Source organism: Anomaloglossus baeobatrachus, chromosome 1 (assembly GCF_048569485.1).
Source record: "Anomaloglossus baeobatrachus isolate aAnoBae1 chromosome 1, aAnoBae1.hap1, whole genome shotgun sequence".
In the NCBI taxonomy this organism is placed as follows: Eukaryota; Metazoa; Chordata; class Amphibia; order Anura; family Aromobatidae; genus Anomaloglossus; species Anomaloglossus baeobatrachus.
Window position 1 is genome coordinate 525,993,119 of NC_134353.1, and position 14,037 is coordinate 526,007,155.

At 44.2% G+C, this 14,037-nt stretch overlaps 1 pseudogene; it reads left to right on the forward strand.

Annotated features, from left to right (window-relative positions):
- The first annotated feature begins 10,057 nt into the window (after positions 1–10,057).
- LOC142310974 (RNA-binding protein fxr1 pseudogene) lies at positions 10,058–11,342 on the forward strand (annotated as a pseudogene).
- Positions 11,343–14,037: the final 2,695 nt, after the last annotated feature.

Below are 14,037 nucleotides of genomic sequence, written 5' to 3' on the forward strand. Positions count from 1 at the left end.
CAGAGCAGTGATTGGTTTAGGGATACGAGGGAGGGGTAAGAAGGGGCTGAAACATTTGGTTAATAAATGGCATGATTTTCAAATCTCCTGAATGCTACTTATTCTCCTACATGTTAATGAAGATTACGTCATCTAAATATATAAGCAATAAGAATTGCACTACTGACTTTCCTGATAATTATTATTATTATTATTATTATTATTAATAATAATGTAAATATATATATATATATATATGTACACTACATATATATGTATATAATAATGATAAAATCGTATCCAAGCCACTAGCTAGGCTCTAGCTGTCTTTAGCAGCGACAGTATATAAACCTCTAGCCATATTTCTTCAAATATTTTCTACATTTCATGTGTCAATCCACCGTGCTTAGTAAAGCATGCTGACACTGACACCCTACCCCATGGCTCTGATACTTCCTGTTCGTGTAAATTTGATGAGACAATATTTCATCTGTGTCAGTTATGCCATGTATGCCATTTTACTGTAGGTGTCTGGTTACGATGAGTGACAAAGTCCAGACCTCTTATTTATACCTAACACCTTGTATCAGGAAGTTCACTGCAGGCAATTGCTTTAAGCAAGAGGACGGCATCAGTATTTTATTAGTACACAGACCGGCAGTAATTAGACTTTTTAAGCGTAGTATATAAAAGCTATCAAGCACAGAATAGGATATACACATCAAGAATACAAAATGTATTGTAGAAAACAGGTAATAGGACTCACAATATGAAAAACACACATTTTTAAACTAAATTTAATAAACAGTTATCAAACTGAGGCTTCACGTTTAATGTCTCATATTCCAATTGTTTAACAGAAAGGAAACAATGTTGCAGATTTACCATTCCAGTCTGGTGCACATGCTCTTCGCTACATTAATTAAAGAAGATGTCCAGGATTAGCAAAATGTAGCTACTTTCTTTCAAAACAGTTTTTTCCCTTTACTCCCATCCATACCTGTTTAAGATAAAAACAGTCATGGATGACAGGGGAAAGCAAAAAAAAAATGAGCAGAGGAGCTGACAGAGCACTTTCTTTCTTCCAGTTCATTACAGAATATCAGCACAGTCAGCAATTACGCATATTTTTCTTAATGAATTAACAAGTATTCTTTCAGTTCCTTTACTTATTCTTTCTGCTTTTGATGTCACCATCTAACAGATGAGACACAAACAAATAAAAGTGTATATAGAGTACAGAGTTGCATATGAACCAGGGGTACTCAACTCATTTACCACCAGGGACAGCGTTGGACTTTCATCTGATGGCACCACAAGGTAAGAAGGACTTTACCAAAAGCTGTCCTCAAAGAGTATCACTGTTTGAATCTGTGCACTGCGGAAAAGAACCATCCCCATGAGGTTACAAGCACCATTGTTATTCATGTTTAGTCAAGGGTGCACCACTTAGGCTAGGTTCACATTTCCGTCAATTTGTATCAGTCACAATCCGCGGCTCTGGTAAACAACATAAACTTGTATGAGTGGCGGATTGCGACTGATGACCTTGCGTTGCATCCGCTACACGGCGCATCAGTCGTCTTTGGACTGACCACTGGGCGGAAACAACGCAGAATGTAATGTTTTTTGGGCCGTCAAAATTAACGCACCGCGCAGGAATCCGTCAAGCTTGTAATGGATTGCTATGGCGCTGGATTCCGTCATGCTCTACTGAGCATGCCCAGCATGTTTGGCACACCCACTGGGCTGTCCCAAACACAAACGGATCATGACGGATGCGTCAAAAACAGACACACAGCGGATGTAACGGACGCGACGGATCAGTTTTTCCACAGGATTCCTGTGAACAGAATCTTGTGAAAAACACATCCGTTGCGTCAGTTGCCATCTAAAAAACGACGGATCCATCGCTAACGGACCTGACGGATTTAAAACAACGGAAATGTGAACCTAGCCTTAGAGACAACTGTCTAGGTCAGTGACTCTACACCCCAGTCCTCAAGATCCACCAACAGATTATGTTTCAAGGTTTTCTTCAATCAGGCTTTCAGGATTTCCTTAATGGTCCACAGGTGATGGAATTATTCCTTGTCTAATATTAAAGGGAACCTATCAGGATCCATATGCATTCTAACCTACCTGTGGCCTAGAAACCCCTTCCTACCCATCCCTGTGTTGTAATATTGTATAATATGAATGTATAAAAATACGTTTTATTACTTACATGTTCCCTATGTAAATGATCAGAGGGCCTAGCCCCCTGGGTGCTGCATCGCCCCATGGGCGTTTGCATACTTTCCGTGGTATTACGCCCCTGTGGGTGTGATACCATGGATTTACATCAACGACGTCACCGTGAGCTCCTTGAGATCCCGCACGTGCGCACTTGCCATTCCCACAACCTTGTTATCCGGGTGCTTGCTTGCTGGCTTTAGTCACGTAGTGTGCATGCTCAGAAGACTCCTGCGGTTTTGACCATGCGTAGAGCACGCCTGAAGCCGAGAAGCATGCACCCGGATAACAAGGTAATAAGGCTGCGGGAATGGTAAGCGCACACGCGCGGGATCTCAAGCAGCTAACGGTGATGTCGCTGACGTAAATCCATGGCATCACGCCCACAGGGGCGTGATACCGCAGAAAACATGCAAACGCCCGCAGGGCGATGCGACGCCCAGAGTACAAGAGTATCTGATCATTTACATAGGGAACATGTAAGTAATAAAACTTTTTTTATACATTCATATTACACAATATTACAATACAGGGATGAGTAGGAAGCGGTTTCTAGGCCCCACATCACTCTGCTTGAAGTTTAGAATGCATATGGAACCTGACAGGTTCCCTTTAAGGAAAAGCTGAAAACATGATCCGTTGGTGGGTCTTGAGGACTGGAGTCGAGAAACACTGGTCTAGGTGGATACTGGTTCTTGTTAAATATCTACTCAATAGAAATGTTAAATGTTAAAGCAAACCTGACAGCTGATACATGTTGCCCAAGCCACGACATGCATGTATAAAGGGGGCTTTACACGCAGCGATAACACTAGCGATATCGCTAGCGAGCGTACCCGCCCCGTTGTTTGTGCGTCACAGGCAAATCGCTGCCCGTGGCGCACAATATCGTTAGGAGCCATCACACGGACCTCCTTCCTCATTGCCGATGGCCGCAGGTAAGCTGTAGTTCGTCGTTGCCGAGGTGTCACACATAGCGATGTGTGCTGCCCCGGGAACGACAAAAAACCTGCGTTCTCAACAAACAACGATTTTTTGAAAAGGAACCACGTGTCAACAATGGATGATTTGGTGAGTATTTTCCATTGTTAACGGTCGCTCGTTGGTGTCACACGCAACAACGTCGCTAAGGATGCCGGATGTGCGTCACGGAATCCGTGACCCCGGCGATATATCATTAGATACGTCATTGTGTGTAACGGGGCCTTAAGACCCTGGCTCTGTGATCTCAGGCAAGTATTTTTGACTCTGAAATGCTGCAGAATTTCAGAGGAGAATATACTTTAAAAGCCGCCAGGGTCCAATCTGTATGGGAAACTAGGAGGACACACTGGTCCTTTTTCCGCCCACTACCAATGAGTGACAGGCCTCTCCCTGAGTGTGTGCATAAGGGAGACGTGTCAAATCAGGGCAGTGAGAGGGAAAGAGACAACAAGATCCCGCTTGTCCGACTTGCCTCCCTTGAGCTTGGTCCTCAGCAGCTTTTACCAGAATCAAACATAGCTGACTGAAATTAACATTTGATAGCATTTGATACTTGAAGCCTGTGATTCGGGCAGCAGGTATCAGTGTATCAGCTGTCAGGTTCCCTTTAAATATCTATTTCACAATCCAACTATTAAGTTACAATCAGAAATTTTATTCAGCGACAGTGTCGTCCATGATAAACCAACACGGATATGTGCTGCTCTAAGATTAAAATTAAGGAGGAATTAATTGAGTTATAAGTCATCCTCCCACCTCCACGACATTTCTGCCTTTTGAAATTGATGAAGTGTCATGATATGTTGAAATAGCAAACACAAAAGATGCAGCCGCTTTCCAAGTGCTAAGATATAAGCAAACATTGAATAGATTTTTTGCTATTTTGCAATGCATATTGTGTTAAATTAGGTTATAATGACCTGATTGCACTAGGCACTGAAGAAGAGTAGAAATAAAATGTGTAATAATCTTCTTTTCCAGACTCTTATATTGTGACAGTAATGTATAGAGTGATAAATTATGTATTCTAAGAGGGCTGCTCAGGACGGAGGCAGGGTCCTACATTTTTAGGACAGCATTGCATGTCATATGAAGAAAAACAGCTAATGGAGAATGCTTACTATGCATTCTAAATAATTGGTTCTAACTAGAGATGAGCAGATCGTATGAAATTTAAATTTCTCTGGCTTCAATGAATTTTCCCAAAAATATGATTTCCAGCTAATCTCAATGTTGGAAAGCTTATAATTACTAAGAATATACACATGGAGGAGAGGAGAAAGAGAGAGAGGACCCTGCTGACTATAAGACCTTACACTCTACAGGAGAGATATGTTCAGCAGGATCCTAACAGCTTATATTCTACAGGAGAGAGAGGACCCTGCTGACTATAAGAGCTTACACTCTACAGGAGTGAGGGGATCCTGCTGACCATAAGAGCTTATACTCTACAGGAGAGAGAGGGGACCCTGCTGATCATAAGAGCTTACACTCTACAGATGAAAGAACCCTCCTAACCATAAGAGATTACACTCTACAGGTGAGAGAGGGAGGATGCTCCTGACCATAAGAGCTTACACTTTACAGGAGAGAATGAGGACCCTGCTGATCATAAGACCTTACACACTACAAGTGAAAGGGAAGACCCCGCTGAGCAAAAGAGCTTACACTCTACATAAGGCCTCCGACACACATCCGTGCCGCCGGTACATGTTTGGTAAGTTTTTGCACGTACCGGCAGCACGGAGACACGTACACCAATGTTACCCTATGGTAACAGGCGCACACACATAAAACCACACGGAACGTGTGTCTGTGTCGTTTGTACGTGTGTACGTTTTTTCACACGCTCATCATGTCCGTTTTTCTCCGGCATCACGCAGGCACGGACCCGCTAAAGTCAATGGGTCCGTGTCTGCACGTATGTGACACAGAGCATGTCCGTGTTCTATCCGTACCATCCGTGTGCGTTTTTTTGGTGAATTGTGGATGCGATGTCAGTCAATCTCCCTCTATCGGTCGGTCGGTATCTTTCGCTGTCAGATGGTCGCTCTGTCTGTCTGTCTCTCTCTCTGTCTGTCCCTCTCTCTGTCCGTCGGTCGGTATCTCCCCCTCTCGCATACTCGCCAATCCCCGATCACTGGCGCGGCGCTGCACAGCTGTCAAAAACCTCCGGCGGCTTTTACTTTTTTGAAAATGCCGGCCGCTCATTATTCAATCTCGTATTCACTGCTTCATCCACCCACCGGCGCCTATGATTGGTTGTAGTCAGGCACACCCCCATGCTGAGTGACAGCTGTCTCACTGCAATCAATCACAGCCGCCGGTGGGTGGGTCTATATCTTGCTGTAAAATAAATAAATAAATAATTTAAAAAAACAGCGTGCGGTCCCCCCCCAATTTTGATACCAGCCAGGGTAAAGCCACACGGCTGAAGGTTGGTATTCTCAGGATGGGGGGCTCCATGTTATGGGGAGCCACCCAGCCTAACAATATCAGCCAGCAGCCGCCCAGAATTGCCGCATCCATTAGAGGCGACATTTCCGGGACTCTACCCAGCTCATCCCAAATTGGCCTGGTGCAGTGGCAATTGAGGTAATAAGGTGTTAATTATGGCAGGCATCTCCCCGAGATACCTTCCATGATTAACCTGTAAGTTAAAGAAAAGAAACACACACAACGAAAAATGCTTTATTTGGAATAATACACAAAAACAAACACCCTCTTTCACCACTTTATTAAGCCACAAATACCCATCCAGGTCCAGCGTAATCCACGGAGGTCCCACGACGCTCTCAGCTCTGCTACATGAAGGTGACAGGAACGGCCATATACCATGACTGCTCTCTGTCAGCTCCACGCAGCAACTGAGGTGAGCCGCGCAATCAGTGATGACGTCACTCAGGTTACTCTCGGCCACCGCTGGATCCTCCAACTGTGACAGCAAGTCACCCAAGTGAGTGAAGTGAGCTGAGCGATCTGCAAAAAAGTCACAGGTGAGTTGTGGTCTCAGGTGGAGGACTCCAGCTAGCCGCGGGTAGCCTGAGTGACTGCAGCGATAATCACGCCCCTAACTTCAGTCACTCAGCAGATTATTGGTCACCGGTGAGTCCTTGATGGGTGACTACTAATCAGGAGGCCACACACAGACAGAGCCGTGGTATGACAATGAAGTTGGGTGAAGTTCATCCGAGTTCATTCTCATCGCGTCTCTCTGTCTGTGTCGTCTGTTAGCGGGTATGTATCAACGACATTTTGCCACACACACGGATCATTTCAAACGGACACCACATGGACATTACTTGTACGTATCTCACGCATACACAGACATTCAACGCGCACACACGGCAAGCATACGCCATCACACGGATGTCACACGTACCGGAGAAACGCCCATAAAAAAAACGGAACACGTACCCGAAAAACAGAATGTGAGACACATACTTTTTTTTTGCGGAAGTGTGGCAGAGGCCAAAGAGAGAGGACCTCACTGACTATAAGAGCTCACATTAATGTAAGTTTGACCTGAACCAAAAATTTAAACTCAAAATGTTCAAATTCGAGTGAAACTGTGAATTTTAGGAAATTCAATAAACTTGATGCCTTGCCTCTTTGCAAATCAATCTGCTCAGCTCTGGTTCTAAGAGGAAATGATGAATCATTTTGGTGACTGGATCTCTTCAAATGGATGGTCTGCTTTAACTTGGTTTGAGAGCGTTTTTTTGCAAGGCAAGCAAAGCTTTTTACAAATTTGTAACTTGGTTTAAGAGCAATGCTTTGCAAGAAGAGCAAATACTTACCGTGCGTACTTCCGGTTCCATCCTTTCACCGCGCTCTGACCCGCTCGGGAGGTAACATTCTGTACATTCGTGCTGTATACAGTATACTATTGTACAGTACAGTATATACTATATAGCATGTCTATCAATTTGCATTTATGGATACAGTAATATACTTTCTTTCTGCTAAGCAGTACAACACATTACTGTACTGTACCTCCCAAACCCCAACAATTTTATTGTAAGCTAAAGTGCAGTTTAATTTGTTTTTACTGTACTGCACAGTATTTTGTAATAGTGTACTGTAATAATTTTATATGAATACAGTACATTATTTTGGATTACTGTAATAAGTTTGTATAAATACAGTAAATATTTTTGGGTTGTGGAACGAATTGTTTGTGCTTCAATTATTTCCTATGGGAAAATTTGCTCTGATATAAGAGTAACTTGGTTTAAGAGCGGAACTAATTATGCTCGTAATCCAAGGTTCCACTGTGTATATATATATATATATATATATATATATATTGTGATATGATCACTGGTACAGTGCAAGGGGGGAGATATGTGTCGCTGAGATTACTGATATCAGTGATGTGAACCTGGGTTGAATACTCCGGCATATTAAGTGCTGAGAGGGTTAATGTGTGTTACCTGGGCCGGGTTTGTTGTGAACAGCTAAAGAGATGGGTGGGATGGCTGTTCACCATATCTCCACCTCGGGGTGTGGTACCAGAGGTAAAAGCCAGGCCTCTGGACACACTCGTTGGTCTGCTCTGTATAATCCTGTGCTGGAGGAAGTAGTTCCGGGTTTGTCTGTGGGTGGAGGTGAGGAAACCTCTTCTGAGAAGTCTCTGCTGGGACTTATGTGCTGGACTGACACTGAAGATCTGGTGTTTGGGAATGTGCCTGTTTCCCTGCATGTAAATTCCATTTGTTGTCCGTACTGGCGGTATGCTTTATGCAGTCCAAATAAAGCAGCCTGAGGTTTTAAGCAAAGTGCCTCCCGTGTCTACCTGAACCCGCATGCTGAGTGAGTACCCCCCCCTCCCTCACGTTGCAGGGGCTGCAACATTACAATTGGTGGAGAATGCGGGCAGAGTTCCCAGGAGCACGTGTTGGATTCACAGCTGGGGATCGGCGGGTCCACGAAAAGTGACAGCGCACTCAAGCGGCTTGCAGTGGATCGGCGGGTCCACGAAGGTCCGGGGGAGCTGAGCGGCCATGAGTGGAGCAGCAGGCTGTACCAGTTCCTTGTGCATGGACAGAAGGAGTGGTCAGTGCACAGAGATGTGGCAGCAGTGGACCAGTTTGTGAGTTCCCTTCTGGGGCCAGTATGGACACAGGGTGCCCAGGGAGATAATGGGGAACGGTGTGAACTGGGGGCTAAAGACACTGAAAGGAAGCCACAGAAACCCCATAAGGGGGCGGAGTCGCATAAAGGGGTAGTTACCCAAAAGGGGGCGGGGTCCCAGAAAGCGGTGGTGGCCCAAAAAGGGGTGGAGCATCCCAAATCTGAAGGTGTAGTGGCACCGATGGACAGTAGCCAAGGACAATGCTGCTCATGCTATGCGTGTCCGGTCTGCGGTACAGACTGCCTGGCTAACGAGAAGTCACGTCTGTGTTCCGTGGAAGTTGATGGCACATGTGTGACTGGGCTGGTAGACTCAGTGAGCTTGGTGTCCCTGGTGAGGGCCTCGCTCAATACCTACCTGATTCCTGGAAAGATGGAAGCCCGCTGCAGACATGGGAACATTGGAGAGTATCCACGGTCCCGAGTGATCTTTGAGACAGATGGGGTGTTTGGATCCGTTAATGTTGGTGTAGTGCCTGACTTACCACATCCCATTATAATAGGCCGGGACTGTGATTTTTTTGAGGACTTGTGGGAGCTGGGGAAAGTGCCCATGAGCTCATGCAAAAATCGGAGTGGTACTAAGGAAGCCCCACCACAGCTGGAGGCTGAAGGGCTTCCTTGTTGTATGTTTGTGTGTCAGAAGGAGGAGAGAGTGCCTCCTACAGGCAACAGCCCTAAGTTAGGGGTGACTAAAGAAAATGGGGGACATGCCCAACTTAGTGACATGACCTTTAAAGTAATAAATGATAGTGTGACCGTTAAAAACGGGAGAGCTCTAGACAAGGGGGCCGACACCATGTTAAGTGGGGACGTGTTAGTCCAGGACACCAGGGGGAGTGACGATGACTCCGGTAAAGACACTGACACAAGAAAGGTGACAAACGAGTACAGTGAGATACAGATGAGTGAGAAGGGTAAAACCTCCTTCCAACGCCGAAGACGTAATAAGTGCCGAGAGGTGGCACAGTGTATGCTGTCTGATGGTGCAGAGAAGGTGAAATACCTGGTTAATGAAAACATATTGCCAGTAGCAACTGCTACGGTAGAGTCAGACAGCGATATCCTGCAAAAAAAAGAGGAATCAGAGACTGAACTGATACATTGTAACGACAGAAATCAGCAGGCTGAAATTGCAGAAAAGGAGCCAACCAAGGAAGTAATGGTGGTGTCCCCTATGATTTCCAAGCACAAAGCTGATGGTCTGTCAAGTGAGAGTGGTATAGGAAATGAAATCCTGGAAAGCACTACAAGAAAAGAAATCCTGGAGAGTGTTGGTGGAGGAATAATCCACAAAGGTCATGGTGAGCAGACTGGTGAACTACCTAGTGCTGGGGTGGAGAACAGCGAATACAGCCCCACATCTCTAAAAGGAACAGAGTACCATGCTGAAGGGCGTAACACCCTGGCAGAAGGTGATGCTGCAAATTCCCAAGAGAAGTCTGAGGGTGACACTGCAGAGACCCAAGAGGAAGTTGGAGGTAATGCAGTGAAGTCCCAAGACACAGCTGGTGCTGTAAAAGTTGAAAGAGCCTCTGAGGAAGAGGTGAAGTCTGGACCCGAGGTCTTATCAGGAGCTGAGAGCTTGACTGACTCAGTGGGTAAGACCAAGATCGCAGACAAGAAGATTGACTCAGCAAAGAGCCTGAAACCCAAAGGCTCTGAGGCTGGGGCTGAGCCCGAGGAGTGTGTAACTCAAAAGGTGAAGCCTTTGGTGAAGAATATGGAGGGAGGCAAGAGACCTCAGGAACAGTCTAGTGTCCTTGAAAGTAAAGGAAGCAGACCAGTCTTCAAGTGCCTGATAGATGTGCCAGAAGACTTAAGAGAAGCCTGTGCCAGTGAGATGGTGCATGAGAGATTTCAGAAGGCAGTAGGAGCCTGTAAAGTGTACTTTGCCGCAGAGACTAATCGGTTGGTGGTGTGCTCTTTAAGTGATGTCACAAAGAAGCGAGTGGCCATCCTGAGTGACATGCACCTACGGTGTCTTCGTACAAAGTGGCTCATCCCTGCAAAGAAGGATGAAGACACCAGACGCTTGGTGCAGATGAAGCAGCTGACCGCAGTGTTTCAAGAAGTGGATGTTGTGAAGAAAACATTAATTGGGCTGGCAATAAGAGCGCTAAGAAATAATATTAAGCAAGCCAGGAAGGTTCCAGGTGTTACAGGTGTGCAATTAGAAAAAGACAGTGGAACATTTCGTATCTATGGGAAAACTGCAGAAGCAGTTAAGACAGCTCGAAGGTTGTTGGAGTTTGTGGAAGAGATCATACAAGTGCCCAGAGAGATGGTCATGAGGCTTCTTGGACCACATGGAAGAGTCATGCAGGAGATGGTTGATAAGACCGGTGTGACGAGAGTAAGAATTGATATTCATAATGAAGCCAGGATGCCCTGTGAAGTCGGTATGGTTCCATGCGCCATTGTGGGAACAAAGGAGTGTGTTGAAGATATACGAGCTCTCCTAGAATACCGCCTGGGATACTTGAAAGACTTAAAACAATTAAATCTAGAAGGATAGAGAATTACAAACCAACTTTGTCAAGTTGGTGTCAGATGGCAACCATATTTGGGCTATGGCCCAGAAAAGAAGGGTGGCCCACTCTATGAAAGTGTTGCCCCAGAGGGCAAAAGCAAGTCCTATAGTAAAATGAGCAAAGGTCATAGAGGACCCAGGTATTCATCAGGCTATAGCACAGATTCTGAAAGGTCTCAGTCCTTTGAGAAAAAATCCAAAGGACAGAATGAAATGAGTGATGTGTCTTTAGCCAAAGATGCTGACAAGAGAGTGCAAAATCAGAGAGACAGATTGAAGATGCCCTAGAAGAAGAGCCCACAATAGATCTGCAAACAGACAATGCGGAAGGTCTAGATATGGCGACTCTTCTGTCAGCTCAGTGCTGAGGCCCCTCGATAGTAACCCCTCTAGTGGACAGGATAGCTCAGAGTTGGACAGGATGGTAGTACCAACTAAGCGAGAGTCTCCCTACCACACTGACCATTGGCGGTAGTCATGGAGAGATAGGTCTGACCAGGGGCGTATAAGAGAGTTCACTGGGAAGGGTCTGGTGACTGTGACGGACGGTATGTCAAGGGCTGTAGTCCAGGGCGGACAGAGTGGATGCTCTTGTCCACTATATCAAGGTGCCAAAACCCCCCGGCTTTGGGCAGAGGGGGGGATACGTGATATAATCACTGGTACAGTGCAAGGGGGAGATATGTGTCGCTGAGATTATTGAAATCTGTGATGTGAACCTGGGTGGAATACTCCAGCATATTAGGTGCTGAGAGGGTTAATGTGTATTACCTGGGCCGGGTTTGCTGTGAACAGCTAAAGAGATGGGTGGGATGGCTGTTCACCATATCTCCACCTCGGGGTGTGGTCCCAGAGGTAAAAGCCAGGCCTCTGGACACACTCGTTGGTCTGCTCTGTATAATCCTGTGCTGGAGGAAGTAGTTCTGGGTTTGTCTGTGGGTGGAGGTGAGGAAACCTCTTCTGAGAAGTCTCTGCTGGGACTTATGTGCTGGACTGACACTGAAGATCTGGTGTTTGGGAATGTGCCTGTTTTCCTGCATTTAAATGCCATTTGTTGTCGGTACTGGCGGTATGCTTTATGCAGTCCAAATAAAGCAGCCTGAGGTTTTAAGGAAAGTGACTCCCGTGGCTACCTGAACCCGCATGCTGAGTGAGCACCCTCCCTCCCTCACGTTGCAGGGGCTGCAACATCACAATATATATATATATATATATATATATATATATATATATATATAAATATATATATATATATATATATATATATATACAGTATATATTTATTAAGCTTTTTAGTCAATTCTGAATTAATAAAGAGTGATCAGGACCCTCATCTGCAATATCATCTATAGAACTAGATCCTGAAGAAAATCCATGAACTACGTGAAAATCCGATTGATTTCAACATGAACTGTGCAATGTTTCTTTTTTTTTTTTTTTGTGCTACTGCCAGAAAATGAAAAAGAGATGAGGAACAGTCCTTGGTCACCCTATCATCAGGGAAATCCTTCTAACAGGAATTGTGTTCTTTTATGACCTTTTATATGGTCTCTAAATTTAGATTATGGCCTATAGCTTATTTCCAAATTCCAAACGGTTTACATAATTTACTATTGAAAAAAATATTTTGAAAAGGATAGCATTTTGTTATCATTGTTCTTTGTTTTGCATGGAAATGTACAGTAGGTGCCATGTGTATAGTCTGGCGAGAACTGTAATTGTTTTTAAAGATAGAGCTCATTAATTACTATCCCACAGAAAGACATACTTAGCTTCTAGCAGTCCAAGAAAATCTGCCACATTTAACCACTTCAATACAGGTACCATATATACTGCCAGTGCAAAATCTTAACATTCAATTTATGTAAATTTATATAAAAGAAAACCAAAAGCAAAATATAATACTTAGTGCTTGTTATGCATGCCTTCTATTTTTGTGAATATGTAGGGTCAACATAAAATGTAGTATTTACCATAGCTCTACAATTTCTTAAAGTGCACTAATCACCAGGATTTTCCTATGTAACCTAAATCCAGTGCTATACTGGCACTATCAGGCTGATTCTCTACATACCTGTAGTGGTCAGCATGGATGTTTAGGTTTTGCAACACAAGCAAGTACAGTTGGTAAAATCAGCAGCTTTTTGAATGACAGCAGCTGCAGCAGCTGATAGCTGGGGTGGATATTCATAGTTATCCCCTTCCCCTGTTATTTATGCTAATTCTATTATAGAATCGATTTACTTTGTGAGTAGAAGGACCTGTGCTGATGTCCTACCCATGTGAATAGAAGGGGTGGGGCCTCAGCCAACAGAAAAATGTTGCTTCCTGGTATCAGCTATGTTGGCTGAGGCCCTGCCCCTTCTGGTCACATGGGTATGACATCAGCACAGATCCTTCTAGTCACAAAATAAATCAATTCTATAATAGAATTATCCTAAATAACAGGGGGAGGGGATAACTATGAAACCCCAGCCCAACTATCAGCTGCTGCAGCTGCTGTCATTCAAAAAGCTGGCTGATTTTACAAACTTTACTTGCTTGTGTTTCAAAACCTATTCATCCTAGCTGACAACTAAAGGCATGTATAGAATCAGCCGGACAGTGCCAGCATAACACTGGCTTTAAGTTATATAGGAAAATCCTGGTGATTGGTGCAACTTAAGTTAATTTTCAAGTTTCCCCAAGTATGTGTCACAATGATTCTTACAGGATGAATAACACTATATTGTGCTTTGTGTTTCAATACCATATTATTTTCAAACCCTTTAACCCCTTAAGGTCTGGGTGATTTTCATTTTTGTGTTTTCATTCCCCCCCCCCCACCCTTATTGCAAGAGCCAAAACATTTTTAATTTTCCATGGATATAGCCATGTGATGACTAGGGCTTATTTTTTTCGGGATGAGTTGTACTTTTGAATGACACCAAACATTTTATTGTATGATGTAATAGAAAGTGTCAAAATACAAAAACAAGTGAAATTCTTTTTACCATATAACTGGCCTGGCAGTACAATTTTCCAGGTTAGTACTATTATGTACATACCAAACATGTTTAGTTTTTGTTTTTTTAAGTGGTAAATAAAATTAAAATATGTTCAAGAAAAAAATCTTGTGTCTCGACTTTCCAAGAGCCACAACGTTTTCAATTTTTGGGACCTGGGGCTGT